The sequence below is a fragment of the Palaemon carinicauda genome, chromosome 24, assembly GCF_036898095.1.
Source record: "Palaemon carinicauda isolate YSFRI2023 chromosome 24, ASM3689809v2, whole genome shotgun sequence".
Lineage (NCBI taxonomy): Eukaryota > Metazoa > Arthropoda > Malacostraca > Decapoda > Palaemonidae > Palaemon > Palaemon carinicauda.
The window spans coordinates 51,908,654-51,935,826 of NC_090748.1; the positions used below are offsets into that span (position 1 = coordinate 51,908,654).

General features: G+C 43.2%; 1 protein-coding gene across 1 annotated transcript in view; it reads left to right on the forward strand.

Moving 5' to 3' along the window:
- The window catches only part of LOC137617846 (m7GpppN-mRNA hydrolase-like), a 301,637-nt gene that overhangs the window by 78,954 nt on the left and 195,510 nt on the right, over positions 1 to 27,173 (forward strand). The window lies entirely within an intron of this gene.

A 27,173-nucleotide genomic window follows, 5' to 3' on the forward strand; every position in this document is an offset into this window, starting at 1 on the left:
TTTCATTGGGCCGGCATCTTGCAACCTTACCATTACCGGTAGGTTGCCGGAGCCGGCCAGACTCCCTCTCTAGCCATGACAACTGTCGGCAGCCATGTTGAATGTCAGTAACCATGGCTGGCGGCAGTGCATACTGCTGGCAGCCACATCATCTGTCGGCAACTATGGTCTCTGCCGGTAGCTGATGACTGTCGGCAGCCAAGATGGCTGTCGCCAGCCATGATGGCTATGAGTAGGAAGTCCCTTTCTGTCCCCAAGGTTCTTCAGTTCTCCCTTGGACTGCTATCCACAGGTTCTGTTGCCGGAATACCGCCGGCCCCAGGCCGGCGCAGATAAGTGCTGACTTAGATGGCAGCACACCGACTGTACTGATACTGCCGGAGGCTAGCCTGCCGGCAGTGTATTGGCGGCACCTTGCTGGCAATTGTACTGTAGCTGGATGGAAGCCTGAATGGTACATTCTCCCCTTCCATTAGAACCTTCTTTCTGGAGAAAGGCAGTAAAATTAAACTTTTACATCCTTCATTACTGTATACATACACAGTAAAGGAGTAGCCTTTACTCCATGCTATCTCTCTCTCTCTAGCTAGCATACTAAATATACTCCATGCTATCTCTCTCTTTCTAGCTAGCATACTAAATATGCTGGCAAGACCTAGCTATGCCGGCAACATGCCGGCTGAACTACAGTATACTGTATGTTATATAGGTAGCCAGTATATCTACAGTATAGAATATACTGCAGATAGAAAACTACTATATATTTTATACTAGTAGTTATTTCCAATATCTCTTGGATATCCATACCCAGGCATTTGCTGAACCCAATCCCATATTGAATGAATATAATTTCTTCAATATCCTGATTAGAAATCAGTATTCGGATTACCCTACAATATTAAATAGCTTCAAGGCAGAAGTGATACACTCCTATCCCTTAAAGGGTAGAGCCTTTATCCTTGAGTCTCCCTGATAGGGAAACTCTATAATTTAATATTGTAAGGAAGGCTACGGCAAATAGGCTGAGTGGGATACACAAATATATGTCTTTATTTTCTGAACTACAATACATGATTGTACAGTAGCCAGTAATTTGCAATATAGACTTACTGCAAATAGAAAACTACAGTACCATTGTACAGTAGTAATTTCTAACATACCGTGGGTACCCTTGTGCGAGCATTTTGCTGGTACCACTCCTATATTGAAAGAATAATATTTCTTCAATATTCTGATTGAGAATCAGTCATCCTGACCCCACAGTATTAACAATATAAAGGGACAGTGAATTTGTACTTCTCTACCCCTACGGGTAAGAGCCCTTCTACTCTGAGTTACTTGATAGAGGAATCTCCATATAGTTAATACCGAGGGGAGGGAACAGCATTTGCTCACGCGGGTACACATGTATGTATCTCCTACTATCCCTTTATAGCTTACTATCCTAAGTTATTCTGTTATAGATGACCTTTGCATGTTGATTATCAGGGAGATAATCCTTTGTATACTCATTTGGTTTTCCTTTCTTTACAGGAGGAACACCTGATACCTTGTGCTGCAGTCCTCTGCAAGGCCAAGAGTAAGTATTTTTACAGTCATAATACTGGCAGGTTTCATGTCCCCTGCAATATTATTTCCAGATCCCTGCATTATTGGAACCCGCAGGTTTGCAATGTATGTCAGACATTAATGTCTGAAGGTTTCGAGAATCCCAAGTCTACGGAGACTAGGGATACAGCTCAATACAAATTACGCAACTGGGTGAGAGGCTTCCAGAAAATCTCTCCGGGACCTTACCTACCTAATGATAGGATGCGTAAACTACTATTTCCGAAAGCAAGTAAGGAAATAGTAGTGCCTCAGGCACCAACTACATCCCCTGACAGCCAGTTAACCTTTGGGAATGAGGGCAAGAAGTGCCCCAGGGTAGAAGAGGAAAATGTCGTGTCGGAATTTCCTCCGCCTATGCTGGCTCTAGAGCCATCGACGTCGACATCTTCGTCTTCTACCCCTCTATTAGATAGAATGGTACAATTATGTATCCAACTGAATAATCAAATAGAGAGCTTTCGTAAACAAAACGAAAAGCAGGAAGTAAAACGCAAGATAGAGCCTCGCAAAGGTTCTCTTGCCGCTTCCCAAGGGTCACTCAAACGACCCATGGATCAAGACCTACCAACATGCTCCAAAACCAATCCCTGGAGGTTTACGGAGCTGATGCCGATTTTTAATGGCAAACTCTACATCTCAGAGAAGATAGGTGCTGTTCCTTTGGACAAAATTCAATTCTGGCCAAGCTTTGTTGCTTTCCCTAATTGTTTGGTTCGACTGAGGTACGAACCAAAGTCAAGAAAAGGAACGGAATCAAAAGAGGTCATGATTCTCGACCATGATAAGGCACAGGCTATCCTCTCAGGTAGTCTGAAAAAGGCGGGTTATTCAGAGTCGAAGGTATTCTCACTGAATAACAGACACCCTTCCTTTCTTGCTCCTGCTTCATTCTCATTCCTCTTTGTGGGGAAGGCATTTACATCTGTTGCCAAAGCGATGGAGGCGGGTATGCCATGTCCCACACTCAAGGAGTGCAAGCCTCTGTCACCAGCTTTTCCCAGCCAGGAAAAGGACTGGAAGGAAGTCCATTTAACCTTTTCAGTAGGAAAATTAGACATGGATGTCGCAAGTCGACAATTTAATGAATGTCTCCCTAAATTATCTGAGTTGCTCTTGTATAATGAACAAGAGACAAAGGGGAGACTTGCAGCCTCCCTTTCTCTACAAAACTACATAGAGATGTGTTCAACCTACTAAAATACCCCAGACATGCTCATGGTCATAGCCAAAATGCATATGGCTACCTTAGTGAAGGACCTTTACGCCCTTATGAAGGCTAGGAGAGCATGTTGAGAGTTTGTGTTCACTGCTGCAACAGTGAAACACGAAACAAGGAAGCTAATATCTTCCAACATCTGGGGTAAAGACCTTTCCCACACGAGGTAATTAGGAAAGTGATTAAGAACGCCACCATGGAGAACATAAGTCTTCTCCAAAAGTGGGGCATCCTTTCAAAGAGAAAATCTTCCATGGTTGTGGGTCCCCAACCTAAAAAGAAGACGGGAAATGCTGGAAATATCCGGGCTGCTCAACAACATCCCACTATTCCAGTGACCACGGTGCCACAGGCAGGTGGTCAAAAGTTTAAACCTACTGACTATTCGAAGCATGAAGATGCTTCTGCTAGGAGGAACGTTCCTTCAGGATCGTCGGACCTTCGATCCTTGGGTCCAAAGCCTATTCAAGATGGGACCTTGATGGGAAACAGAAATATATTCACCATCATTTCCTTACCTTCTTCTACAATCCAAAACCCTCCTGGAGGAGTATACCTGAGAGCTCTAGAGCATACAGGTGGTAAGAAAACTATAGTCCATCGAGTTCCAGGGAAGGCTGTTTTGTGTTCACGAGAAGAACTCAAAAAATCTCTGAGTCATTTTGAACTTGTCGCCACTCAAGTTCATAGAAAACAGCAAGTTCAGAATGTTAATCCTTCCGAACATATGGACCTTGTTCCAAATAGGGGTGTTCGTAGTCTTGTCAGACCTGAAAGGTGTCCTGTGGCAACTTCCAGTCAACCACCCCCTTCCCTCCTATCTAGAATTCAAGTTACAGATAGTAACATTCATCCTAGGAAAGACACGTGTCGGACTGGACACAGTCCTAAATATCTTCATTGGATTGGCAAATGTAGTCACGTTAAAACCAAGCCTAGAAATGGTTCAGGCATTATTATACCTGGACGAGAGGCTGGGGTGGGCAGCACCCGAAGTGGCTGGTCAATGTGCATCCAAAGAAATGACCTGGTTTCCGGGACATCACGGATGCAAGATAAGCTTCTAGAAATCTCGACTCTCTCCAGCTCAAGGGTCTCAATGGCTGGAAAACCATTGAAGCCCGCAGTCACATCAACTCTCCTTTCCCTTGCGAATATAAAAGGAGGTCGCGAGGTCTGTCAAGAGACTCAGGTAATCAGTCAGATTTCCAAGATGCTAACAGGGAGAAGCGCTAAACTCTCCCCAGTTCGCAATAGTGACAGACCTAGTGCTAAGAGCACTGCGGAAAGATGTGTTAAGAGCCTGGAAAAAAATATGCATCAAACGCTTGAAGAGATAAAAAAATACCGATATTGGTCCCTCCTTAATTGCTTCTCTAACAAAAATTAAAGCACAAAAGTCCCAAGACTCTGCTGGTCCTATCATGAGTGGTGAAGCTCCCTCCACACAGATCAGACTTCTTACGACTGACCCGGGACACTGAAGCGATTATAAGACGTCACAATCGATAATGCTAAAGAACGTCTCATACAGTCTAGGTGAAGTTAACCATCCCTTTCTTAAAGGGATGGCACCTGTCAGCAGTTCATATACAATTGATCCACAATGTGACAGTGGATGCTCTATTTCAATTCAAGCCTATAGAGTCGGAATGGTCTGTGGACGCAGACCTATTCCCTCCCAGAGGGGAACAAGTCCCGGAACTGCAGATCGACCTCTTCATCACGAGCGTCTTCAAGAAACTACCTCGATATGTAGCCCCATACGAGGATCCTCTTGTGGGACTGATAGACATGTCTCTGGAATGAAAGGGATTGACTCAGGTATACCTGTTCATCCCATCCAATCACCTGCTGAAGGTCCTCAACAGGCACAGATACTTCTAAGGAGGAGTAGCTCTTTTGGCTCCCAGATAGCCCAAGAGCAATCTGTCCTCCCTAATGAAGAAACTGAAGATGAGGCTGGTCCTTCTGATCCTAGGTATATTTCAGAAGGTTCAGAAATTAACTGCCTTTGTTTTATCAGAGAACCCAAACCCTTCATTTCATGATTTTCTTACCCTAGCGGTTAGAAAAAGATTTGGGATCTCAGAAGGCAATATAGAATTCTTAGAAGAATACAAGGCTAAGTCAACTAGATGAAAATATGAGTCTTCCTGGAAAAAGTGGGTTGCATTTGTGAAAGCAAAAGGACCGAAAGAAATTTCAATGAACTTCTGTCTGTCCTTCTTTGTCCACCTTCATAATCAAGATCTGGCGGCCAATACGATAAATATGTGCAAGTCAGCCTTGACTAGACCTCTTCTATATGCCTTTCAAGTAGATCTGGCGAATGAAATCTTTAATAAGATTCCGAAGGCATGTGCAAGGCTTAGGCCCGCAGTACCACCAAAGCCCATCTCTTGGTCTTTGGACAAGGTCCTACATTATGCCTCATCTGTGAACAATGAAGATTGTTCTCTTAAGGATCTAAACCAAAAGGTTATTTTTCTATTCGCTATAGCCTCTGGGGATAGAGTTAGTGAAATAGTGGCCCTATCCAGAGATGAGGGTCACATTCAGTTCACAGAAGTGGGAGAACTGAATCTCTTTCCTGATCCATCCTTTCTCGCAAAAAACGAGCTACCCACTAAGAGGTGGGGTCCCTGGAGAATCTGCCCTCTGAAGGAAGATGTCTCTCTATGTCCTGTAGAGTGTCTAAGGGTCTGTCTTCGTAGAGCTTCGGACTTCAGGGGGTGGGGGGGGGGGGACGGCTCTTTAAGGGGGTGACTTCTGGATCAAATATGTCCCTGAAGCAGCTGGGGTGGGGCTCACCTACTTCGTTCGTAGAGCGGATCCTGACAGTGCTCCCGCGGGTCATGGTCCGAGAAAGGTTGCTTCATCACTGAACTTCTTTCAGTATATAGACTTTGAGCGTCTTCGTTCATGCGCTGGATGGAAGTCTTCCAGAGTGTTTTACAAACACTATGCAAAACAGGTGCATGAACTGAAACACTATGTAGTGGCGGCAGGTAGTGTATTAACCCTTTTACCCCCAGGGTATTTGGAAATTTCCAACCCTTAACTCCCAAGGGTTATTTTTTTCAAGCACATTTTGCAGTATATATATATTTTTTTTAAATTGCTCTAACAGCCTTAATTTTTGTCATAGAGAGGTCAGGTTGGTCTCATTCTCTTGGAAAATGCCTGAATTTTCTCAAAAAATTCTCAAAAATATGCAAAAAAAAGTTTTAAATAGCATTTTTTTTGCAAGGACATACCGGTACGTCCATAGGGGTAAAGGGATGAGTTTTGTGAAACATACCAGTACGTCCTTTGGGGGTAAAATGGTTAAAACCTGCCCCCTAATTACTGTTGTAACCAGTCAATGGTTTGGGACTTCAAATATCCTCGCACATATACTGTATGAGAATTATCCAGTGTTCTTAAACACTAAGCTAAGCAAGTCCATGATCTGAAGCAGTATGTGGTGATGTCGGGTAGAGTATTTAACCTGCCGTCTTATTCTACGATGAACAGCTAATTGACTGGGACTGTCAATTAAAGGGAGAATGGGTCATCCCTCTTAGGGTGTGACCTCATTTGATTTAGTGATACCATGGTGACACTAGCTCTGTTCAAAATCCCAGGTGTGGAATTATACAGATGGCACTAGTGTCGGTGTATGTAGTACACAGTGCAGATAGAAGTAACCAATACAGGAATTATGAAGAGAAATTGTCTTATAGATATTCTTCAATCTGAGAGTGGCACTCATCATTTCTTTCCTTTCAGGAGAGAAATATAGTCTCTGTACTCGTTACAGGTATAATCCCATTGTCATACTACATTAGTTTTACTAGCCATCTCTTTTAGTCATTTATTAGGAATAAATGTCTATTAGAATGTAGTGCGTCTGCATTCACCCGACAATTGCATGTATAAATGCCAGAGTTCTTTGACTTACCAAAGTAAGTATTCCTCATATAATTGTATGCTCACAAATAATAGATATAAGAGACACTGATATTGATTCAGCAATATATACAACAATGGGACTGTTTGTATATTCAGTGTATACTTATGTTTGTTCATACAATATATGTTAACCTTGAGACCCCTTTTCTACTGTCTAGAATGATTCTTCCCTGTAGGAGGCAGGAAGCACTAACATTGTTTATGATTAGTGATGATGACGGATAACGGTGACGTCACTTGTCTCAATTGGTCCCCATGACCATAGAAAATGTTGTTCCGAGGTTAAGGCACTGATGAAAATCCACAGATACACTAATGCTCTGGTATGTTCCATCAGGACAACATGGCTTGAGCCCAAAAACCGGATTTTGAGCGAAGCGAAAAATCTATTTTTGGGTGAGATGTTCATGTCGTCCTGATGGACCCACCCATCTCTTCTAAACAAGAAAAGATCTTCACAGTATCCCTCCCGTTGTACTGTATCTGTAGCGCTATGCTCAATGCTACAAGGAATGTCCGCCATCGTGGAAGTGGCACTGTTGTCATACTCAATAGTAGTACGAGAACGGGGGTAACCTTGATACGGCTCCCCTTCTATTCTGCCACACCTCCTCGAAGCGTAAATGCTATTAGGGGTGCAGATTGCTACGTGGCGTGTCAAGAATACGTCCTCTGATATTATACGATATCCTTGAGAGAAAATTTAAGGATATTCGCGCCAGGAGTTAGAATTCTGGATACTTAAAGGTAAAATTCTCTGGGAATATCACTGTAGTACATATATCCCTTAGGAAGCTATCTTAAGGAACTTCCATCAGGACGACATGGCCATCTCACCCAAAAATAGATTTTTCGCTTTGCTCAAAATCCGTTTTTTTTTGGGCCCTTACCTTTGTAGGGCCGAAAGGTGGTCAAGTGCCTTTCAAAGCCTGGATTAACACAGGTGACTGGCTACCAGCTGTTGAGGGACCCTCTGGAAGGTTGTTTGCGGCTGGGCTACCATTTGAGGCACCGTGGTCATGATAACGGTCGGAAATTGTGCAGTTCTAATGAAGATTTCCTCTTTGAGGACATGCTCCACTTTTGGAGTAGGTTCCTATTCTCCGTGGTGGCTTTGGCAATGACTTTTTGGACTACTTCCTGTGGGAAAGGGTCTTCGCCCCAGATACATGATGGAATCAGTTTTCTGGGTTCGTTTTTCACCGTTGCTGCGGCAAGCACGTGCTCTCTACAGGTCCTTTTTTGACTTGAGAAAAGCATACAAATCCATCACAAGGGTGGGGCGTTATTTAAGGCCTGCACACATTTCCAAGCAGTTCCGATGAGACAGGAAGGTGGCAGCACTATCTTTTGTCTCCTGTTCCCTTCTCAAAAGATGGTTTGACAACTTTGGAAGGTTTTGGAAGGTTCTCATTAAACTGCTGGCTTGCTATCTGTGGATCCAACATAGAGACGGAGAAGGTTAGACGTACCTCTTTCCACTTCTCCTCGCAGGTGGCCATATCTAGAGATAATGGATTGCATTTCTCTAGGATTGGGCAAGGTTACCCTCTTCGACTACTCTCACCCTCTTAATGAGAGAATGCCTTGATGAAGTCATTGAGCTTCAGCACGGCATTTCATTCCCGTGCTGAAACTTGGTGACGGGCAAGAGGGCTCTCGAACTTGGGGAAATTGCTCCCCCAGTTCGAATCTAAATTTCTCTCTTTCATCTTTTTCTAACTCTTTATATGGCTTCAACCTTCTCCTAATATTATAAACTTTCCTTCATGTTGCTGTCCCAACCCTATGAGTAAAATTTCCCATATGTATGTGTATATATTTACATATATATGTGTGTTTATTATTTTTTTTCTCTTTTTATGGCATGGATGTTTCTACATCTATTATTGCCACTTGGGCGGATGTTTCTACATCCGGTATTGCTGCCTGCTTTGATGAATGGGAAGGGTGTCACGGTTGGGAGGTGTTTGTGCTCAAAGCTATATGTGAGAGTATTGGATGATCTCAGCCATCCCGAAGATGGTTTGGACCTTTTTGGCGGAACTATTCTCAAGTGTTGGGTCTTCGGAATCCAGGGGGATCCAACGCTTGGGGTAGGACTCTCGGCTTTTGGCCGGAAGCCCGTCATTACAGATATGGGGAGGATGATTCCATAGTTTCTTGGTCTCAGTCCTAACAGGCGGGTTCAGCTTACACCTGTGCCTCTATATCTGTTTTGATGCTATCCTTCGGGTAGGGTATGGAGTGGACCATCTGGGAAGTATACTCTCACTGTGCCGGTAGTGGAGAGTGTAAATCTCCTTCCCAACATGTGATGCCTTAATGTTCTCAAGCAGGTAAATCAAACTTCAAAAAATCACTCTTCTCTCTTCTTTTTTTATGATGGAATCTTGTGAAAATGACCCCACCTCCCCTGGATATGCTGACTCGCCCCCGGCACTGTTGACGACCTCTGGCAATTCATTTAAAGAAAACTCCGTTGACGACGTAGGAACTAAAAAGGACTATTCTTTAAACACTCGGAAAAAGGGTAATTTGGGCAACACAGGAAAACTGAAAGTCCTGCACGTTACCCAAATCCCTTTAGAAGCTAATTATGATGTGCTACATAAAATATTTGAGTGTTACGGATCAATAAATGAAATTAGAATGAAACTTCAAGATGATAATTGGGAATCTTGGTTATCATTTAATTGTCACGAGGAAGCATTTAATGCAAGCTGTAACATTGTTGATATTAAAGTAGGTAATATGAATGTTAAGGGTGCTCTGTGTGATGGGGCACCTAAAGATCTGGATGTCTACAGACCAGCAGACTGGGCTGATAAAGATATAGAGGCAGATATACCATCCCAAAGAAAGCCAAAACCACCAATGTGGCTTCTTGCTCAATCTGTAGGAGGTACGGAAAATTATTTCAAGATATGCAAATTTCTTCAGAGGAAGGTAGGTACGATCGCACCTGGAGATATATCTCGATTTGGGAAGAAAAGTTTCTTGATAAAGGCCAAGTCATACACACAGTCTGTTATACTGTCTAATTTGAAGACAGTAAATGATGATATAAAATTGGACATCAAACCCCATCTAAACTTTAGCTATGGAAGGGGAGTGGTTTTTAATAGGGATCTGTATGAATTTACTGAAGAGGAGATATTGGCCATGTGTCCCCTATCAGTGTGGAAAGTACATAAAGTACCTGGAACATCAATGATTGTTCTTACTTTCCAGGATGCTGATGTACCTTTCCACATAGACATAGAAAACGAAAGGATCAGAGTTCAACCTTTTAAGCAGAAGCCACTGCAATGTTATAATTGCTTTAAATTTGGACATCCTTCCAAAGTTTGCAATAATGAAAAAATTTGTAATACTTGCTCCAAAATTTATCATGGGGATTGTACACTTGAGGCAAGGTGCTTAAACTGCAACTCTAATCATAAATCTAATGATAGGAGCTGCCAGTTTTATAAGTTAGAAGAGGCTGCCCTCAATAAATCAATTATTGAACATGTAAGCGTGGGGCATGCCAAGAGATTATTAAATAAATCTAATACTTATGCAAAAACATTAAAAACAGGAGAAAAAGTTCCTCGGGAATCATCTCACCCACCTACTACTGTAGGTAGTTCTCGAAAAAGGAATTCACAATCTATTGATAAAGTGCTGCATAAGACAAGAACATCTCCTCCTAAAGATTTATCATCGAGTATCAACAAAAAGACATTGCCCACCACTATCAAACCTTTGTCCCCCATTACAAAGGATAGTACTAACCTCTCCCAGGCCATATCCTTGCCTGATTTAATGGAGATTCCACCTGACACCAAGTTATCAGGTGTACCTGTAGTGGGGAAGGTACAAAAACCTGGTAACTTGCAACCTATTAATCGTAAAAGAGAGAGACCTCCATCTCTCTCACCCCCTTCCATAAGAAATACTAGAATTATGACATCAAATAAATATGATGTTTTGTCTGTTGATGTTGGCGATCAACCAGAAGACAATTTAAATAAATCAGAAATTCAAGTTGAGGTCCACCATCCCCCTCAACAAATATATAAAAAAGATACAAAGAAAAACTCCAACGTAAAACCCAACATAACAAGACCATCTCTGAAGAAACCTACAAGTAATAATGTTAGATTAAAAACTGCTAATGGGAAGACCTCACCCAAGACGTCTTCCAGAAATAATCCATAGTTTTCTCCTCCATTTTGCAATGGAACTGTCAGGGTTTGAGGGCGAAATATGAAGAACTTAAGCTCCTAATTCATGAGCATTCCCCCATAATAGTATGTCTACAGGAAAGTATGCTTGATTCTAACACTCCTAGTCCTCGAGAGTATGTTAGCTATAGAACACCATATAATCAACAAGCAGGGAGCCATGGCGGAAGTCTCATGTACATTCGTCGAGATGTTCCCCAAATACCCATGTCTATACGTACAACCCTGCAGGCAGTTGTTGTACAAATTGATATAGGGAGAAAATATACAATATGCTCTCTGTACTTACCTCCAAATGATGATATTTTATATGATGATTTAGTAGAAGTTATTCAACAACTCCCTCAACCTTTTCTCTTACTGGGAGATATGAATGGTAGACATCCTTTATGGGGTGATGTTTTGGCCAACACAAGGGGCAATATTATCTCATCAATTGTGGAGAATGAGGATGTGGGGCTCCTTAATACAGGAGAGCCCACGCACTTCCATGTTCAGACAGGTACTTTGTCATGCATTGACCTTTCAATTGCAAGCTCTAACTGCCTTCTTGATTTTGATTGGAGGACATTAGATGATTGGCATACTAGTGAACATGCACCAATCATTATAAACACCAACAAGGGTCCACCTTTGCAAAGATCGCCACGTTGGAATCTAGACAAGGCAGACTGGGTTAAATTTTGTGAGCTAAGTGAAATTGAAGGGAGAGCAGAACAGTTTGAAAGTATTGATGATGCCATAGACCTGCTGAATGGAACTCTTCATACAGCAGGAGTCAATTCAATTCCCAAAACAACAGGATTTTTCAAACGACGACCAGTCCCGTGGTGGTCTTCAGAACTAACTGCACTCCACAGAGCCACAAGAAGATCTCTAACACGATTGCGTAGACGCAGAACTGATGAGAATTTAACTATGTACAAGAAATGTAGAGCACAGTTCCGTCGTGCCATGAAAGAAGCAAGGCGCCAGTCATGGATGTCTTTTGTTTCCTCCATTAACAGTAGAACACCACCATCTTCTGTGTGGAGGAAAGTAAAAAAGATAGCTGGCAAATTCACCCCCAACCCACCACCAGTGTTGAAGGTGAATGGCCAGTATGTAACTGAAGCAAATGAAGTTAGCAATGCCCTGGCTAATCATTTTTCAAATGTATCCAGCAAGTGTGAAGGAGCCCCTGGTCACCAGTATAGGAGCACTGAAGAAAAGAAAATTTTAAATTTTGCAACAAGAAGGGAAGAGTCGTATAATTCTCCTTTCACTGAAAGAGAATTTGATTCCGCACTTGCTCATTGCAACGATACAGCCCCTGGACCCGATGGAATTCCATATGCAATGATTAAACATGTACATTTTAATACAAAGCTATTTATTTTAAGTATTATTAATAGAATATGGCATGATCATAGCTACCCAAGTGTTTGGGAACTAGCCATTATTTTAGCCTTTTTAAAACCCGGTAAAGACAAGTTTTTAGCAGCAAACTATCGTCCTATTGCATTGACATCTTGTTTATGTAAAATCATGGAGAAGATGGTCAATGCAGGGCTGATATGGTACCTTGAAAAGAAAGGTATTTTATCACCGATTCAATGTGGATTCCGAAAAATGCACTCAACGACTGATGTGTTGATACGACTTGAGTCATCTATTTGTGAAGCCTTTGCTTCCAAACAGCACCATGTTACAGTATTTTTTGACCTTGAAAAGGCATATGATACCACATGGAGATATGGTATTCTTAAAACCATTCATGAATTGGGATTGAGAGGAGAGCTGCCACTATTTATTCAGGCATTTCTTTCACATAGAGTTTTTCAAGTGAGAGTGGGGGAAACTCTATCAGAGAGTAAGTGCCAGGAAGAAGGAGTTCCTCAGGGTAGTGTGCTGAGTGTAACCCTTTTTGCACTAGCAATTAATGGGATATCCTCAGCCATTCCCCAGGATGTTCTCTCAACACTATTTGTGGATGATCTCTCAATATCATTTGCTGGCACTAGAATGGCAATGGTTGAGAGAAAAATCCAACTCTCTATTGATAAAATTATCCAGTGGGCTGACATGAATGGATTTAAGTTCTCGACAAGTAAAACTACCATTGTCCATTTTTGTCGTATCCGGGGAGTACATCCAGACCCGGATATATACATTAAAGGTCAACGGATACCATGTGTATCGGAAACCAAATTTTTAGGTTTGATATTTGACTGTAGACTTACATGGGTTTCTCACCTAAAAGCGCTAAAAGCTAAATGTGTTGAAGCTCTGAATATCTTAAAAGTATTGTCCCATACATCATGGGGGGCAGACCGCAATACTATTTTAAAATTATACAAGGCCTTGATTTTTTCCAAAATTAGTTATGGTTGTGAGGTATATTCTTCAGCCACCCCAAGCCGGTTAAAAATATTAGACTCTATACATCATGCAGGTATTAGATTATCTACTGGAGCTTTTAAAACCTCGCCTATCCCAAGTCTCCTTGTTGATGCTGGAGAGTTACCTCTAGACCTTTACCGAATGTCTTCCATTCTTCGGTATTGGTTTAGAATGCAAAGACTCCCTAGCTCTCTAGCCTTTCAGACTGCAAGCCTTGTAAGACACGCATCATACTTTGAGTTGCACCCAAAATTTCCTCAACCTTATGGCTTTCGGGTGAAACGATTTTTAAATAGTCTGGATATAATTAGAAATAAGGTACTTCCATTCAAGTTATCATCAACGCCTCCATGGAAATTACCTGACATATCTTTTTGTAAATACTTTATTGGAGTTAAGAAGAATATGACTGACTTAGAATCCAGGTCTCTTTTTATGGAACATGTCGAAGAACATAGGGGATCGACTTTTATATATACTGATGGCTCCAAATCTGATGCTGGCGTTGGATTTGGAGTACATAGTAATGATTTTAATTGTAGAGGTGCACTTCCTCTAACAGCTTCCATATTTACTGCCGAACTGTATGGCATATTAACCGCTATTGAGAAAATAGCTTTGGAAAAGGAGGGTAATTTTACAATTTTTAGTGATGCAAGGAGTGTTCTTCAAGCTTTAGAAGTTTTTAATTCTAGTAACCCTCTAGTTTTAAAGATTTTAGAATGGCTTTTTATTATTGGACGGATAGGTATAACTGTTCGATTTTGTTGGGTTCCAGCACATGTAGGTGTGTCTGGGAATGAGAAGGCAGATTTACTGGCGAAGAATGCGGCATCCGAGTTGCTACCAAGGAGGTATCCCATTCCATGTAACGATCTCCTACCTTACATCAAGAAATTGGTTTGTGATAAATGGCAACAGCACTGAGACAGTCAAGACGGCAATAAAATGAGGGAAGTAACAAATATCATATCACCTTGGAGGTATAACATGATTCCCCGAAAATGGGAGACGACTCTTTGTCGTCTCCGTATTGGTCACACACGGTTGACACACGAGTTTCTGCTGAAGGGCCAACTGCGAGGACTGCTTAGTACCTTTAACAGTGAGGCATTTGTTGACCGAATGCCCTAATTTTACTAACTTAAGAAATAGATATCTGTTTGAGGCTCGAGGTGAGGATGGCAGGTTTATCCTTGCCAAGATTCTTGGACATGATGTGTCTTACTATGCGAGCGGAATTTTTAGATTTATTTCAGAAGCAGGTCTTCTGAAAACTCTATAACTATTTTGATGACTTCTTAATTTTTATGGTTTTAATCGAATTCTCTTTTAATTTTCATATACAGTAAATGGTATCGGCGTCAATGACCTTAGATGTCAGGATGCCAGAAAACTTTCAATCAATCAATCAATCGACTACTCTCATGACACAGTCTAGGGCTTTCCCCGAAAGGGGGAAGGCTCTGGAGGAAGGAGCAATGAAGGTTGGGTGCTTCTTGCTCAATGCTGAAACTTTGGAGTTAATATACCCGGCTCCTTTCTGGGTCTTGGTAAGGATGGCTTGTGCCTTGTCATGTTCGAGGACAATGACTTCCTTCGGTATAGTCTCCTCGCGGGATGTAGGTTCATCTCGCAGTCTAACGTAGCAATCTGGGTGCGCTGAAAGCTGGGCCAGAATTGAAGCTCTTCAAGGGGATTGGACCCCAACTTCTCGGAGATATATAGCTTCCCATTCAATATGGGCATGTGTTCCGTCTACCTCCAGGGGATGGTTCGGGTTCCTTCCGGAACAGTGTCAACATCTGCTGGATCGAATCTAGGAGCGTTTCACTCTTGTCGACCTGTCTAGCCAGTTGGGGAGTTGGGGCTGGGGAGGTTGACGGCATAGGTTGATATGCCGGCACAGTGAGCTGAGGGACCTCAGTCACCGTCGAAATGGATCCTTCTTCCTCCATGGGTGGTTGAACCACTGCTTATTCAGGGCCTTCTTGCAGTAGGTCCTGTCCGGTGTCAATGGACACCTCTGACATCCATTCTTGGTGGATATCCAATCCTTGCAGTGCCTTGTTGATATCCACATCCACTGTCCATTGGATAAAGGGAGGCTGGACCTGTACCTGAGGCACAAACGTATTCGATTGAGCCTTAGGGAACAGTAGGCACTTCAAAGATTTGTTAGGTAGGTAAGGTCCCGGAGAGTTCTTCTGGAAGCCTCATACTCACCTTTGACGGGTTTCCGTTGCTGTATCCCTTGACTCCTTAGTGTCAGGGACATCTTTTTCAAAGCCGTCGGTCAGCAAGGTCAAGCGATTGTAGCGACCCTTCGGGTCCCAGAACCTCAGGGATCCAGATACGATGCAGCAGAGGCATAAGACCTGTACGTCGTATGCCCTCAAAAGTTCTTACTCTTGTGGTTGCAGAACACAACTGTACACTTCGCCATTGGCTCCTCCTGTAAGGGAGAAAAGGGTGAATGAGTACTAGTTTGTTTATATCACTGATATAATATATGCTTAAAATACGGGTCCCAGTACCTCAGGGATCCAGATACGATGCAGCAGGGGGCATGAGACCTGTACATTGTAGGCCCACCAAGTTCTTACTCTTATGGTTGCAGAACACAACTGTACCCTTCACCATTGGCTCCTCCTGTAGGGGAGAAAAAGGGTGAAATGAGTACTCAGTAGTTTATATCATTGATATAAATGCACGTTTAACAATAGTATTACTTACTATTATTTTTAATAGCCTAGATAGTAAGCTAGAAATCAAGTAGGAAAGACACATATCTGTGTTTCCTCTCCAGGCAATTGCTGTGACCTCCGTCATTATTAAACGGATTTTGAGAGAAGCGAAAAATCTATTTTTGGGTGAGATAGCCATGTCGTCCTGATGGAAGGTTCCTTTAAGTAGCTTCCTAGGGTATATTTAACTACAGTGATATTCCCAGAGAATTTACCTATAGGTCTCCAGGATTCTAACTCCTGGTGCGAATATCCTTATTTGCATAATATCAGGGGACGTATATCTTGATACGACACATAGCGATCTTCACCCCGAATAGCGTTTTCGCTTCGAGGGGGAAAGTGGCAAAAATAGAAGGGGAGCCGTTATCAAGGTACCCTTCCTCCGTTACTACCTTGAGTATCTAGATGGCGCCATCATCGCCGCCATGTTTATTCCTTTATCTGTAGCGATCTCGCTCGGTGATTTTCCTGGTTGCTCTCTCGTTACTTTTGGATTATTTTGGATTTATCATGCAATCTCCAGCCTCTTCGGCCTCTGGAAAGTAGAGTATTTGATCTTTACATTGTATAAATTTTAGCTCTTGCCTCATAGTGAAATTAAATCAAATAAAGTTAAACTTTGTGGAAGAGCTGTTGCCTGAACCGGAGGCGTCATGGGCACTGTCGTTCGTAACGCATGAGTTATTTAGTTAGCCAGAACGACTTTCTTGGTATAAATAGCATGAATAAAGATAGCTATTTAGTCTTCATTGCTAGGAGTTAATTGTATTATGCCGATTGTATTCGTAATAGTTTCGGCGATTTAGGTAACCATACCTTGCTTACGCTAGGCTTCTTAGCCTAGGCGTTTTAGTTTACTTTCATGCATGATATAATAGACATTCCTAGTGTTATTAAATTTAAATGAAGCTATTAAGGCAATTTATACATGTGAGATACATTGATTGCATATAAAATTTCCTCCTCTGAGATAGTAACAAGAGAGTTTCGGTGATTAAGGTAGTCTATTCTCGCTGCCACTGGACTACTAGCCTAGTGGCTTTAGTATACTTTCATACATGTTCCCCGGTTACCCTCGTATATCGTTTTATCTATTCAGGCGGAGATAGATCTCCTAAAATTATTATATAAAGCGATATTCGTCTCCAGTGGAGATTTAAGGGTATTCCCTCCTTCCCTCTGAGTGTAGCCTTTGGCTACAACCCTAGTTGGTCGTGCCTCGAGTTGTCATTCAGGCAGGACTAGGCTAGGGTTTTCTGTCCTTTCCCTTAGCCGCAGATAGCAGGTTTTGGGTTTCGGTCAGAACTTCAGAGTATATAGTCATGTGCCGGCAGCTGGCCGGCAGGGTGAATGGTCATTCCCCTGTCGGGCTAGGCTGCCGGCATAGGAGGCTAGACCTCCCTAGACCGCACCTGAAGGGATTATATGATTTTGCCACCTTCTCCCTATGGTCTAGTAGCCTAGTCCTGTGCTTGCAGACCCTAGGCTGAAGAATAGACATTCTTCTGCTGCCCAGGATGGCGCTGGCACTGGAACTCTGTTTCTCTCTTATTAAGGGGTGGCGGCAAGATTGCTGCCGGCCCCTTAACTGTATTGGCAGACCCTAGGCTGGAGAATAGATATTCTCCTACCGCCTAGGATGGCGCCGAAACTGAAACAGAGTTTCTTAAGGGTGTGGTAGGACAGGCAACCCTGCCGGCTCCTTCCACACCTCATACAGGACCCTTTTTTCCTCCCCCCTCTGTCCTTTAGTGATTGCCTAGCCATCGCAACCCTTTGGCCGTTGTCCTACAATCTCACCGCTTTCCGGCAGGATGTGTGGCTGGCTGGGGCTTCTGCTTGTAGTGGCCTAGTCGCTCAGCTTTCCCTTACGGACGCAAGGCTCGGGAGAGCTGTTCCAGCTAGGCCGGCTGCCGGCAGAGGATCCCTTTACTGTAGAGTGTTCTTCAGTTCTCTCTTGGACTGCCATTCACAAACCTGTGGCCGGCAGAGACCGGCAATGGTTTGGGGATGGGTGGAAGCCTCAACAATATATTCTCCCCTTCCATTTGAACCCTCATTCTGGAGGAAGGTAGTAAGACAGAGCTCTTACATCATCCTTCACTCCTTGATTTCTCTCTCTCTATTGGCTAGTGCCACCGGGTACTAACCTAACCGGCATCTACCTTAGCCGGCAAGGCGCCGGCCGGGTTCAGGCTGCCGGCCACTACCCTGACCGGTAAGACGCCGGCTGGACTAGTGTGCCGACAGCCGGCGACCCGCCGGCAAGCAGCGGGCTGCCGGCCACCATCCCTGCCGGCAATGCGCCGGCTGAACTGTGCCCCAGGTACTAGCCTTGCCGGCAACTTCCCGGCTAAAACTACAATTTATGACTATATAGTAGCCAGTATATTTGCAGTATAGATCATACTGCAAACAGAAAACTATAGTATGAAGTATACAGTAGTTAAATTTCTAACATACTCTGTGTGTCCATGCACAGTCTATTGTTGAGACCATACTATATAAGGAAAGGAAATTTCTTTCCATACAGTGATAGATGATCAGTTACAAATGACCCTCATTATTAAACCTTTGGGAAGTCAGTGTTAAGTTACACTTAGCTATTCTTACAGGGTAGAACTCTTCCATTGGGCCTCCTGAATAGGATAACCCTAGGCTTTAATTTTGAGGGAGGTCACAGTAATTGGCTGGACAGGAAACACGTGTATGTGTCTTTCCTAATTCGTTTTTAGCTTGTCTATCCTAAGCTATATGCAATAAAAGGCAAAATAATAATAATATTTTAGTTTATCAAATGAGATAAACTACCATATACTCATTTAGTTTTCCTCTCTTTACAGGAGGACCACCTTAAGTGCCTGCGAGTCTTCTGCAACGTCAGGAGCAAGGACTTCTGCGGCCATGAGGAGTGCAGGGCGCACTCCATCTGTTCCATCACCAAGGGAACTCAAGTACTGGGACCCCCAGGTATGTAATGTATGCAAAGCCTTGGTTACTGAGGCCTTTGATGACCCCAAGACAACGGAGTCAAGGGATGCAGCACGGAGTAAGCTGCGTAGATGGGTCCGTGTCTTCCAGAAGAACGCCATGAGGCCTTACCTTCCGAATGAATGGATGCGGGCCTATCTGTTCCCTAAGGTATCTGCGGATGCCGTACCACACACCCTGAGATCCCTTGCGTCCAGATTTCTGTAGATACGGATGTCTCAGATGCGATAAAGGACATCCATCTAGATGAGAGGATGTCAGAAGTGTCGGAAGACACCGAGAAGGACCTTCTTGCGGAGGGTCAGGAAGAGGAGTCTACTTTGGCTCCTGAAACCGAAGAGAATGAAGTCGAATCGGTGTCTGTTTCGTCGGTTCCAGCCCCAGAACCAGTGCCCTCTACGTCTTCTGCTCCTCCATCTTATGAAATGGGAAAAGCCCTGGCTAGCCTCATGTCAATGATGGAGAATCTTCAGAAGCAGAATGAAGAAAGGGAAGCTGCATTGAGGAAGGAGATACACCATCTCGCAGTGTCCCGCGGGTCTTACAAGAGACTCAACGTGAAGGATCTTCCTTCATGTTCTGAAGTAAGCCCTTGGAGGCATGCAGAGTACATGCCGATCACAAACGGGAAGATATTTATTTCAGAGAAGCTGGGAGCCATCCTCATTGAAGATGTCGACTTTTGGCCCAGCTTTGAGTCTTACCCAGACTGCTTCGTCCGTCTGAAGACGGAACCTGTGTCTAAGGAGGAGACAGAGCCGAAAGATGTCATAGTTCTTGACCATGGAAAAGCTCAGGCGTTAATGGCTAGCAGTCTGAAAGACAGGGGCTTCACTAATTCTAAAGTGCCAGCCCTGAGTAAGAAACATCCTTCTTTTCTTGCTCCAGCTACACTGGCCTTTTCTTTTGCGGAAAAAGGTTTCAAGGCAGTGATGAAGGCAGTAGAAGCTGGGAAACCTTGTCCTACACTTGAGGAGTGTAAACCCTTATCCCTAGCTCTGCCTACAGATCACAAAGACTGGAAGAAAATACATCTTACCTTCTCATTTGGGAAGTTGGAGGTGGATATTGCTGGACGCCAGTTCAGTGAAAACCTCCCTAAGTTGTCCGACTTTCTCTTGCGCATGGAGCAAGAGACAAAGGAAAAGCTTTCCGCATCTCTGTCCCTCCAAATTACTTTGGAGGCAATGGCAAGTGATCATAGATCCCCAGATATGTTTATGGTCGTGGCCAAGTCACATTTGGCAACGCTGGCCAAGGACCTATATGGCTTTGTTAGGGCCAGAAGGGCATGTAGGGAGTTCGAGTTTGCTTCGGCTGCGGTGAAGCACGAACCCAGGAAGCTGATATCTTCCAATATCTGGGGAAAGGACCTCTTCCCGAGTGAAGTGGTCAAGGAAATAGTCAACAAGACTGCCACAGAGAACAGAAGTCTTCTCCAAAAGTGGGGCATGTCGGCTAAGAGGAAGTCTTCCCCGGATGAGCGTCCCCAACCGAAGAGGAAGACAAAGAGGCCAAGGTTGCCCTCTCGCCCCCCCCCCCCAGACAACAGCAACAACTTCCGATGACCGCGGTGCCCCAGATGGTGACACAGCCCCAAGCCACCTACCAGATGGTACCCCAGCAGATGGTGACCCAGTCACCAGCCTTTACTCCCGCCTATGAGAGGCAGACCACTACCTTTCGCCCTAAAGGTAGAGGGTCAAATAGAAGTTCCTTTAGATGCCCCTCAAGAGGAAGAGGGGGTAGGGGAGGGCACGGTCAAGGAGGCAAGTCCTCCGGACAACCGAAGCAATGAGATGCATCCGGTAGGAGGAAAACTCCAGTCATTTTGGGATCGTTGGACCTTCGATCCCTGGGCCCACAGCCTGATCAAGAATGGACTGGGTTGGAGCTGGAGGACAGCTCCACCATCACTTCCTCAATTCTTCCAACACTCCATCCCCGTCCTGGAAGAATATACCCGAGAACTCTTGAGCAAACGGGTGATAAGGAGGGCAAAGTCCATCAAATTCCAAGGAAGGCTGTTTTGTGTTCCCAAGAAGAACTCAGAGTCATTCTGGACTTATCGCCACTCAACAAGTTCATAGAAAACTACAAGTTCAGGATGCTGACCCTTCAACACATAAGGACCCTGCTGCCAAAACGGGCGTACACAGTCTCCATAGACATGGCAAATGCCTATTGGCATATTCCAATCAATCGCCAACTCTCTTCCTACCTAGGATTCAGGCTACAGAAGAAGAAATACGTCTTCAGAGCCATGTCCTTCGTACTAAACATAGCCCCAAGGATCTTTACGAAGCTTGCAGATGCAGTCGTTCAACAACTACGCCTAGAAGGTTTTCAGGTGGTAGCCTACCTGGACGATTGGCTGGTGTGGGCAGCATCCGAGACGGAATGCGTGCAAGCATCCAAGAAAGTGATCCAGTTCCTGGAACATCTGGGATTCAAGATCAACATCAAAAAGTCTTGACTATCTCCAGCTCAGGAGTTTCAATGGCTTGGAATACATTGAAACTTACAGTCACAACGTCTCTCCATTCCACCAAAGAAGAGGAGAGACATAGCGGGATCTGTCAAGAGACTACTAAAATCCGACAGGATATCAAGGCGCCAACAGGAGGAGTGCTGGGCTCCCTTCAGTTTGCATCAGTGTCAGACCTGGTGCTAAGAGCACAGTTAAAGGATGCATCAGGAGTCTGGAGAAGATACGCATCAAATGCTCGCAGAGATCTTCGAAGACCGATACCGACTTGACTACGAAGGACAAGAACCTGAAGAGGTTGGTGCCTCTGCAACCACCTTTACCTTCAGTCATCATCCACACGAACGCATTAAAGGAAGGATGGGGAGGTCACTCTCACCAACAGAAAGTCCAAGGGACTTGGTCCTCTCTATTCAAGACCTTCCACATCAACATTTTGGAGGCCATGGCAGTCTTCCTCACGCTGAAGAAATTGTCCCCTCGCCATTCAGTCCACATAAGACTGATTTTGGACAGCGAGGTGATAGTGAGATGTTTGAATCGGCAAGGTTCGAGATCAGCCCAAATGAACCAAGTGATGTTGGCCTTCTTCTGCTTGGCGGAAAAGAAGAGATGGCACTTATCAGCAGTTCACCTTCAAGGGTTCTGCAATGTGATGGCGGACACTCTATCCAGGCTCATGCCGATAGAGTCAGAATGGTCCCTAGACGCAGGATCATTCTCCTTCATCTTAATGTCAAGTCCCAGAACTGCAGATCGACCTCTTCGCGACGAGCAACAACAAGAAGCTACCTCGTTATGTGGCCCCATAGCGGAAGCGATAGATGCCATGCCCCTCGACTAGAATAGATGGACCGGGATTTACCTGTTCCTTCCAACCAACCTTATGTTGAAGGTCCTCAACAAGCTGAGATCCTTTCAGGGAACAGCAGCCCTAGTGGCTCCCAAGTGGCCGATGAGCAATTGGTTCCCTCTAGTATTGGAATTGCAGCAGAGGCTGGTCCCTCTGCCGGACCCAGTTCTGACTCAACAAGTACAGAAGTCGACTGTCTTCGCTTCATCACTGAAAACCCAAAACCTTCATCTCATGATTTTCTCTCCTTGGCAGTTAAGAAAAGGTTTGGGATCTCGAGAGACAGTATAGACTTCTTAGAAGAATATAAGTCTGAATCTATCAGAAGGCAATATGAGTCATCTTGGAAGAAGTGGGTTGCTTTTGTCAGGGCAAGAAGACCAAAAGAGATCTCAACAGATTTCTGTTTATCCTTCTTTATTCACCTTTACGGACAAGGTTTAGCAGCCAACACGATAACAACGTGTAAATCAGCCCTGACTAGACCTCTGCTTTACTCCTTCCAAGTAGACTTATCCAATGAAATCTTTAACAAGATTCCTAAGGCCTGTGTTAGACTTAGGCCTGCAGCACCTCCGAAGCCCATCTCATGGTCCTTGGATAAGGTCCTACACTTTGCCTCAACAGTAAACAATGAGGACTGCTTTTTATATTCCTTTTTGCTCTAGCCTTGGGGGCCAGAGTTAGTGAAATAGTGGCCCTTTCTCGGGATGAGGGCCATATTCAGTTCACAGAAGCGGGAGAACTGAATCTCTTTCCTGACCCAACGTTTCTCGCCAAGAACCAGCTACCTACCAAAAGGTGGGGTCCCTGGAGAATCTGCCCTCTGAAGGAAGATATCTCGCTGTGTCCAGTAGAGTGTCTAAAGGTCTATCTTCGTAGAACTTCAGACTTCAGGGGAGGACAGCTCTTTAAAGGAGAAACATCGGGCTCGAACTTATCCCTAAAACAACTAAGGGCGAAGATCACCTACCTCATTCGCAGAGCGGATCCTGACAGTAAACCCGCAGGTCACGATCCTAGAAAAATTGTTTCGTCATTCAACTTCTTACAATACATGGATTTTGAGCGTCTTTGCTCGTATACTGGATGGAAGTCATCCAGAGTGTTCTTTAAACACTATGCGAAGCAATTTCAAGAGTTGAAAAGATATGTGGTGGCGGCAGGTAGTGTGCTAAAACCTGTTGCTTAGCGCTGCGAGGAACAGTGATTTGATTGGGACTGTTATGTATAGGGTGTACGTGTTGATACCTTACAGTGCAACATGTAAAGTGAAGTGTCACCAAGGTGACACTATGGACTGTTCCAGTTATTAAAGGTGAAGAAACATAAAGATAATACTTGTGCCATGTGTTCTTTACACAGTGTGAAAAGAGTCATTCACAGAAATACATATTAGAAAATGTATTAAATTTAAAGTTTGGTGGCATTAATTCTAGTTCCCTTTCAGGTGAAGGAAGCATTTCTGGTCTCGTCTGCATTTTATGTTTTCTTTGTATTCACTAGCATTTTATTATTATTATATAATGTATGTTGAATTACTATTTATTGATTACCAATAAATATTTGATTGGTATTTGCATCTTATTTCGCCCCAAATTTATATAAATAAAGATATGTGTAAGCATTATTTTTTCCCTAATAATCTGCATATTAACATGTGAACAATATAAATACTTTGTTCTTACATGAATACAACCTTTCCCTGCCTATGCATACTTTGTTCCTACACGGATACAAACTTGTCTGATGTTGCGTACAACTAAGCCTGTATGCCTTGGATGCTATGGTGGCTTATGTAAACCTTTGTCGTATTGAGAATACAAACTTCCACTGGCCTTGTATAAAATGAGACATGTATGCTTTTTGCTAGGTTTGTTCATATGGGATATGCAAACCTCAAGACTTTTCCTGACTCTGGTATGACTCTTCCCTGCAGGGGGCAGGAAGCATCAACATAGTTCATGATTAGAAGTAATGGCGTACAATGCTAAAGTCATGTCTCTATGGTCTGAGTGACCAAGGAAATATTGCCTTGAGGATAAGGCACATTTGGAAATCCACAAATACAGTACTTCTTAATAATGCTCTGGTAACCTTCCATCAGGACGACATGGCCTGAGCCCAAAAACGGATTTTGAGCGAAGTGAAATATCTATTTTTGGCTGAGATAGCCATGTCGTCCTGATGGACCCACCCTCCTTTCTATGGAAAGGCCTTGGCAGGATCCCTCCCGAAACTACTATATCTGTAGCACCTTGCTTACGCTCCAAGGAATAAACATGGCGGCGACGATGGCGCCATCTAGATACTCAAGGTAGTAACGGAGGAAGGGTACCTTGATAACAGCTCCCCTTCTATTTTTGCCACTTTCCCCCTCGAAGCGAAAACGCTATTCGGGGTGAAGATCGCTATGTGTCGTATCAAGATATACGTCCCCTGATATTATGCAATATCCTTAAAGGAAACTTTAAGGATATTCGCGCCAGGAGTTAGAATTCTGGAGACCTAAAGGTAAATTCTCTGGGAATATCACTGAAGTCAAATATACCCTAGGAAGCTACTTAAAGGAACGTTCCATCAGGACGACATGGCTATCTCACCCAAAAATAGATTTTTCGCTTCCCTCAAAATCTGTTTTGTCTGTCCTTCTTTATCCACCTTCATGAACAAGGTCTGGCAGCCAACACGATAACTACATGTAAGTCAACCCTGACTAGACCTCTTCTATACGCATTCCAAGTGGACCTGACGAACGAAATCTTTAACAAGATCCTGAAGGCATGTGCTTGACAGACCTGCAGCTTTCCCGAAGTCCATTTCATGGTCCTTGGACAAGGTCCTACATTATGCTTCAACCGTGAACAATGAAGATTGTTCTCTTAAGGATCTAACCCAAAAGGTTATTTTCCTTTTTGCTATAGCCTCAGGGGCTAGAGTTAGTGAAATAGTAGCCCTATCCAGAAACGAGGGCCATATCCAGTTCACAGAAGTGAGAGAACTGAATCTTTTTCCTGATCCATCCTTTCTCGCCCTCTGAAGGTAGATGTCTCTTTGTGTCCATTAGAATGTCTAAAGGTCTATCTTCGAAGAACTTCAGACTTCAGGGGAGGACAGCTCTTTAAAGGAGAAACTTCAGGATCAAACTTATGCCTAAAACAACTGAGGGCGAAGCTCATCTACTTCATTCGCAGAGCGGATCCTGACAGTACGCCCGCAGGTTATGATCAAAGGAAAGTTGCTTCATTACTTAACTTTTTTCAGTGTATGGATTTTGAGCGTCTTCGCTCATATACTGGATGGAAGTCATTCAGAGTGTTCTACAAACATTATGCGAAGCAATTACATGAACTGAAGCATTATGTGGTGGCGGCAGGTAGTGTATTAAAACCTGTCGTCTAGTACTGCGATGAACGGTTCCCATCCTTTTGAACGAAGTTTATTACAGCGAAATCATTTTGAACGAAGTTATTTTGAGCGAAGTCATTTTGAACGAAACTTTAAGAGCGATTGACAATTTCAACGAAGGTTGATTTTAAGCGATTGTAACCAATGGTTATTAACTCAATTTACCGCGATTGTAACTATTGGTTGTTAACAAAAATGGTCGTTAATAATATAATAATTGAATGGTTATTGAAGATATGCATATCACTTCGTTTTCTTAACTTGGAAATTTCGATTTATGTAGTCTTTTCTTAGAAACATTTCAAAGTAACCCATATCAGGATGTTTCTTTCATTTAGGGCAGTGTGTGTGGAGAAAAATAATCAACGTGGGGCTGAGAGAAAAATATGTGAACGAAGAAAATGTTAGGACGTTGATCAAAATGACCTGCACGGCATTTCTCCCTACGGGTGATGTCATAAAAGGGTTTGAAGCCTTGCGTAATTTGGAAAGTTATGACGAAGATCTCGACGTAATTTTCGATTATTTTGAAGATACCTATATCGGCCGCCCAATGTCAAACAACCGGAGGAGAAGACCCAGATTTCCGTTATCATTGTGGAACGTTTTCGAGAGGTTTCAAATGTGTCTTCCCCGAACAAACAATGCCGTGGAAGGATGGCATACTGCTTTCCAAGGAAGTCTTTCATGTAGTCACCCAACAGTCTGGCTCCTAATAGAGGCATTAAGAAAGGAAGAGAGCCTACAGAGGACTAAATATTTGGGAATAATGTCAGGAGAGCCTTCACGTAAGAAGAGGAAATATGAGAACTTAGAAAGAAGACTTATGAGCGTTATTGATTCTAGAGAAGATGTAGAAATTAGTGTTTACTTTAAACACCTAGCTTACAATATTACATTTTGAATAAATTTACATTATATATTATAGGTATATTTCATGAATTTCTAGAATTTTTACATTTTAGCTTTTATATGTTTTTCTGTACAAAATGAAAAAAAAATTTACATTTTAGTTTTTTTTTACACCAAAAAATATTTTTTTTCACAATATATATATATATATATATATATATATATATATATATATATATATATATATATATATATTTTCATCATATTCCACAATTTGACTTCGTTCAAATAGACTTCGCTCAAACTGACATCGCTTAATGAGCATCGCTCAAAATGCACAAAATGTAAGTTCGCTAAAAAGGACTTCGGCGAACGTGACATCGCTCAACTTGACTTCGCTCAAATGAATGGACACGGCGATGAACAGTGAATT